A 6780-nucleotide genomic window follows, 5' to 3' on the forward strand; every position below is an offset into this window, starting at 1 on the left:
CAGAAGCAGGTTCAAGATGAACATGTATTGTACAACAATGAAATATATTCACAAACATGCATATACATTGAACACAAGTTGACAAACACATCAATCTTGACAAAGCATAGTTTTTACCATCTTAATAATCACCCAGAACACACAAGTCACAAAAAGATGACACTATTTGCCGGTATGAGAAACTTCAACTAGATGATCCAGAACACACAAGTCTGTATCCACATGCACAAAATGCCAGCTCCAAAATAACAAAATCACCAAATGGTCTACAACACATAAGATCCATGATTACAAGTTGGTTGGTCCGTAAACGCTGCAAAGTCATCACGTCCATGTGCACCAGTTGGCTAAGTACCTGGAATTCTTGACAAAATTTGTCAAGAAAGTGTAATCAGCTCAAGTTGTTCAAAGCTCATTTGTGGATTAACACAGTCAGTCAATAAATCCTCATGATATCAACGGCTCACATGGTACTATACAGAACTATGTTCATGTGCTTGCAGTTTTATCAACAATGAAGGTATTGACCATCTGAAACAGAGATCATACAACCCAGTAGCTTATTTTATAGTCTATTACATAAGCATTCACTGAAGAAAAGACAAACTCCCTCGCAACCTCTCTAGATTTTTCATGATTAAGAGCTACATAACCTCCCACGGAAAAGAGGAAGCGTCCAGTACGGAAAAACAAAAGAAGAGTCCGGCACCTAACCCCCCACGCACAAGATAAGCGCCCTAGCATGTGAAAGAAAAAAAAACAGCCAGGACTCCTATTTGATGTGTCCTGTGGATTTAAGAAAAATACTAGCTCTACCAAATAGATAGTCCGAACATTAGCGTTCTATCATAATACAGTCGGTATTGCTTAGTGCATCATGTTTAACTCGGACATGGGTTTCACAAAAAGAATTGCTCTACCAAGTAGATTTGCACTTATACAAATCAAACTTATAGTGACGACAATGATATTAGGAGATACTTTTTTTATCTAATGAAGTATCTCTCTTCGCATTCTTTTTAAAAATAAAGCATGCCTACAATACATTTGTTTTCAACATAGTGCAGACACACACGCTCATACATACGCACATACACGTATCCATATAAACGCACGCACGCGCACCCTACCCCTAACCACCCAATCACATGTTGGTTCGCACCTACAATAGAATTTTAACTATAATAAATCATGCATGGACGACTAAGTACCAAAATATGTGCGCTTAGTGTCAACAATTTATGTTCTATCATCATGTTATGTACAACAATACCATGTAGACTTATGTTGCATTGCCATGCCAGGTAACCAAAGAGGTGCAGCCGTGCCAACAAAGACCTGGATACCAGCAAAAGCATCTAGACTTATGACACCAGAATATTTTTCCTAAAAAACAGCAGGATCATATTTCATAGAAATACAAACGCATACCAAGGGATCACTTTGAACTCTAGGAAAAAATTCAACAGACCCATGCATGGACATGTATATAAATTGTCTAACAGTCAAATACCTATAAAAGGGAGACGCTCATGTCCCAATGAAAGAAAAAAATAGAAGGGAGACGCTCATGGACAAACGCATACTACTAATCAGCAACGCATCTCTCGCTGCAATCGTTGGCCTATTTTCATTCACGTTGCAACCAACTAGCTTGGCCAAATGGATGCGTAAACTGGATTGGTTGGCTTTGGGAAGACCCCTATTGGTTCAGGCCCCTATTGCTTCTGTTCTAATACATAGTCGCTTTGGGAAGACATCAGTATGAATAAAGCCGATAAATATAGTATGCATGCAGATAGATCCTACATACAAAGAAACAAATCATGTCATCTTGTAACTTCTAAACACACTAAAAGGCTAAAGGCATACCTTAGAGATAACTGACCATGATACCTACACTTTGTTCAATGCCCTTCTCGGATTGGTCATCCATCCAGTTTATTCTCTCAACCATCTACCATAAAATAAAAGTGGTGTTCAGCTGTTACGTAATGCCTAGTGAATTGATTCAAATACCGGTCATGAGTTGCACAAACATTAGCAGAGCACTTCCTAATACAACCAGTGAGCTACAGTTACAACGGCTAGTGCTGGTAGTAGTGAATTTAAATTACACATGACGCAGTCACAGGATAAACTGAGCCATTCAGTTGCAAACTACGCTCTACACTTTGAAATAAGCCATTTGGGGTGCAGATACGTACTTAAATGGCAAAGAGCTTGGTGTTCAAGTTGTGGGAGTTGTGCCGAATGTGGATTGGTCGCGGACACATCTCAAGGTTGTTTTGTATATCCCACCCACACTATCAGATCAGCTGAAACAAAGCAGCCCAATTTCAGACGAGAGAGTTAAAAGTAGGCACATAAACCATAGCAGTAGTATAAGGGGCTCATGGAGAGTAAGAAGAAGAACCAGTGCCTATTCAGTTCCAAGTGGACTCGCCATGCGTTGACTAAAAAATAGCTCATCTGCCAAGATAGTAAGGTGATACATATTAAAATTGTTTGTGATAAACTGAACCTTCATTTCGCGGGCCTAGTTTAAAATGATGGACTAGTTGAACTGGTTAACAAAAAGGAAATCCTGGACAAGCATCAGGATGGCAAAATGATGGATCCATCCATTCCATTTGCTGACTTACCACGTCATATCCTCAAATGGCTTGTATAACATAAATGAGGGCCCAACGGTGCCAGCGGCATGCCTCTAGCACAAGCTAAAAATAAAACAATGAAGCTTATCATCATATTATTACATGCCAATGATAAACTTGCATGGAGCCACATACTGAATCTAAAGGATTAGGGAGTTGTGTTTTTGTTCTTCTATTTAGATTGGCCAAACAAAGGTGAAGACATGACATAAAGCATAACCATGTTGTAGATCAGCAATCAAGCTTACATGGCAACAATAAGATCCAGTGATAATAAGTTCCCAAGGTTTACATAGGATTTAGGGTGTAATATTCAGATATTTCAAACAAGTGTTAAAACAGGACACCAGACCAACAATTTCCTACATGTCCATTCATTTTCCCAATGACATATATATGCCATTGTCTCAATGACATTTTATATGTCAGTGTCTTTCTTGTGTCTCCAAATTAAAATCAAGGTTCACTTTTATAATATTTTGTTGAACTTCACGCACCAACCGAAGTATTACTGGATGCCTGACAAAATAGTCGCACAACACAATTAACCAAATAAAGTAGCTGAAAAATTTCACAGAGAACTAAATGCATTAATAGTCTACAATGACAACAATAGTGCATCAACATTAGAGTTAAACCAGATCCATAACAGAGTAACTGAAAATTTTCAGATCCACAACATTTTTAGAGAAATAAAGCATCACATAACAGACAAGAGCTTGTCAGACCAAACTAATAGATATAACTAACTAGGCAGGCACATGAGATGGCAGAAGATAATTTTTCCTGCGATGCAACATACCACATATGGAATCTTTCCCTGAGAGGAAGAAGAGGAGGGTGATGTCCTGGTCCTTCCAGAGAGGAAGAATAGGAAGGATCTTTCCCTGAGAGGAGGAAGTGGAGGGCGTTGTCTTGGTCCTTCGAGAGGGCTAGCGGTGGTCGGTGAAGGCCCCGGTGGACGGGGCTGTCGGTGGTCGCGTCACTAGGGAAGGCATGCATCGATGTGGTTAGGGGATCTGGGTTATGCTCACCGCCGGCGGTGGGGACTTGGGCAGCGAAGGGACCAAGGAAGGTAGGCGATGGAGGGGGCGGGGAGCTCGGGGCTATGGCCGCAGGTGGCGGCAGGGACGGGTCCGAGGACGGAGACCCCGAGAACGGCCGCGGCGGAAGTTGGGGGCAGGGGCAGAGTGGATTGGGTTAACGCGAGTGGATGTGAGGCTACGGGTTCCTTTGGGGGTGAAAACTGGGCCGGCCGCACTGAAATTTTTGGGCTCTCGCGCCTAATTCACACGGCAATTGTTTGGCCTTTCCTTGCTTGACACGTGTCCACATACGCTGACACTTAATCTGTGTCCATACACCCTACCTACGCCAACATATATTATGTCGTTAAGCACATACCTACGCTGCCATAAAAACTATCAGGACGTGCACATCTACCGACAGATGCTATGTCACTAAGTGGTTGCCGACATATACATTGTTGTTGCATGATTTCTGACACATAGTGTGTCTATTATGATGTACATTGGCCGACAAATCATCTGATTACAAAAGCTTCAAAGCTACGGCGACATATCTCCTGTAGAGATTAATAGACCTTTGCCAACAAAAGTGTGTCACCTAACCTCTACCGTGGTGTAGTGGGGGGACGCTCTCTTCGGAGGTACCGTCGGAGTAGTACGGCGCGCCGAACCCTTCCCCTTTTGAACACAAGACAGTGCGGTGGGTAAGAAGGAAGGAGAGATCTCTTTTGAATAAGATGTGTTCAAATCACTTACGTGTGAAGCTGGAAGAAGACCGGGGTAGTCGGCGATGATGGCCACTTCTGTGTCATCGTAGCTCGCCTGGTAAAACACCCCCTCCGCAAGCACCACAAATATATCAGGGTCCTCTTCGAACCCGGGATCTAGCTGTGGTCCTCTGGCTGTGGGGCGGGACTATAAAATCCCTCGGTGACCTTTCGCCGGTGCTGTCATAAGCAAACAAGCTAGAAGTTTATCAAAGGCAATTCGGAGATGGAAGAAGTAAAAACGAAGGGGTCGGGCCTTACCCAGCTAGGAGGGTTATACATAGAGTACCCGTCTCTAAATTTGATGTGGAGAAATTCCTTTTCCTCCCCTTTGAACAGTTCGGCTAATATCTTAGCCAAAGCGGCAGGGGTATCCAGACCTTTCTGGCCGCATCGAGAAGCGTCGTCCTCCCCATTATAGTGCCACATGGGAAGCCCTCTGTATTGGAGCGGCTGAACCCCTCGCGCTATGGAAATCGCCATAACCTCGATTACTGTTAGTCCGGACTGAGTGAGCTCTCTTATCCTGCTCATCAGCTGACAAACCTCTGCGCCGTCTGTCTCTTCAAGACTCCGGGGATGCCCAGTGTGGCGTTTCTTCAGCGGGGCATGAGCAAATTCAGGAAGACCCTTTTGAATCGGGTCAGGAAGCGCAACCTCCTCTATATAAAACCATTCGGAGGGCCATCCATCATGTGCTTTCCTTGGCGTGCCAGATGGATATCCGGTATTGGCGATGCGCCATACTTCGGCTCCGCCCACTTCAAATATTGACCCTTCGTGATTGCACGGGACGAGACAAAAAAACTTCCTCCACAACTCGAAGTGAGCCTCGAAGCCCAGGAAAAGTTCGCATAAAGCGACGTAACCCGCAATGTGTAGAATAGAGGCCAGAGTGAAGTTGTGCAGCTGGAGGCTGTAATATTCCAGAAGCTCTCGGAGGAACGGATGGATTGCTCTGAGCAGGTAGGGGACAAAACACACTCGCTCCCCCCTCTGACGGATTGGGGAAGTCCTCTGCCTGAGTCCCCTCATTGAAGGAAGCTAGCCCCGATCGAATAGGGACTAGATCTGCATGGGGAAGGAATCGCTGCGTTTGCAACTTCGTCAAACGGCTGTGAGACACGGAACACCTCTCCCACTCGCCTTTCTCTGGGCCGGCACGAGCGAAGGAGCTGGGAGCACTAGCCATGCTGGGATGGTTTCTCCTAAGCAGTCTCTGGGGATTTCTTCTATGTAGCGCTGAATGGATCTGGGGTCCAATCTCTTTAAATAGGCGCTCTTCCTCGCATGAAGGGGGTGTTATTCACAAAAATACCCTGACTTTCCACATTCACTCGACACGTGGATGAAAAAGATTATTCAACACGCAGAAGCCAAGGAGGCGACATTGGATCAATGGCCGAATACATACCTAGAGATCATCGAAGTGAGAACCCGCCTTACAATGCCGAAGACAATATGTGTGCCGAGCACCTCACTATTGAAGACTGGTTCGGGGGCTACTGAGGGAGTCCTGGACTAAGGGGTCCTCGGGCGTCTGGCCTGTTATCCATGGGCCGGACTGATGGGTTGTGAAGACATGAAGGCCGAAGAATGCACCGTGTCCGGTTTGGACTCTACTTGGCGTGGAAGGCAAGCTTGGGGACCACAGATTCCATCTTATGTAACCGACTCCATGTAAACCCTAGATCCCCTCGGTGTCTATATAAACCGAAGGGGGTAATTCAGAAAGGACACCACATATACTCATTACCATACCCACATAGGCTAGACTTCTAGGGTTTAGACATTACGATCTCGTGGTAGATCAACTCTTGTAACACCCATATTCATCAATATCAATCAAGCAGGACATAGGGTTTTACCTCCATAGAGAGGGCCCGAACCTGGGTAAACATTGTGTCCCCTGTCTCCTGTTACCATCGATCCTAGACGCACAGTTCGGGACCCCCTACCCGAGATCCGCCGGTTTTGACACCGACAACGGTAACCTCCATATCATCTCGGTATCGTGGTATCATTCCATTGTATATTCCCTTGCCATTGCATTGATAACCCATAGCCCATTTTGCGTCACTTGCCTATCGAGACTAGCCATTTGAGTATTGCCGGCAACGTTATTGTGCACATTAGTGATCTACACCAAACATTGCATACATACCATATCATATTGGTATCACATCATCTCGTGTGCCTCAAGTTTGTTCCCGCATATACACAATTGCTATCTTGGTTTGTGCATTCCGCATTGTGGCCATACAAAAGAAAGAAATAAAAAAGCTTTTAAGCAAAGAAAAAGACTGAACAAAGAGCTTGTAAGCAAGT

General features: G+C 44.6%; 1 long non-coding RNA gene across 3 annotated transcripts; it reads right to left on the minus strand.

Annotated features, from left to right (window-relative positions):
• Positions 1 to 217: 217 nt before the first annotated feature.
• LOC119331337 lies at positions 218 to 3841 on the minus strand. Of its 3 annotated transcripts, XR_005160461.1 has the most exons (6): positions 3460 to 3841; positions 2646 to 2720; positions 2417 to 2472; positions 2208 to 2318; positions 1873 to 1957; positions 218 to 355 (listed from the first exon to the last, which is right to left on the minus strand). It is a non-coding gene; the product is annotated as an uncharacterized LOC119331337 (long non-coding RNA). The 3 variants fall into 3 exon arrangements; XR_005160459.1 differs by having other exon boundaries at positions 2208 to 2472; XR_005160460.1 differs by having other exon boundaries at positions 218 to 363; positions 2208 to 2472.
• Positions 3842 to 6780: the final 2939 nt, after the last annotated feature.

The sequence above is a fragment of the Triticum dicoccoides genome, chromosome 7A (genome assembly GCF_002162155.2).
Source record: "Triticum dicoccoides isolate Atlit2015 ecotype Zavitan chromosome 7A, WEW_v2.0, whole genome shotgun sequence".
Lineage (NCBI taxonomy): Eukaryota > Viridiplantae > Streptophyta > Magnoliopsida > Poales > Poaceae > Triticum > Triticum dicoccoides.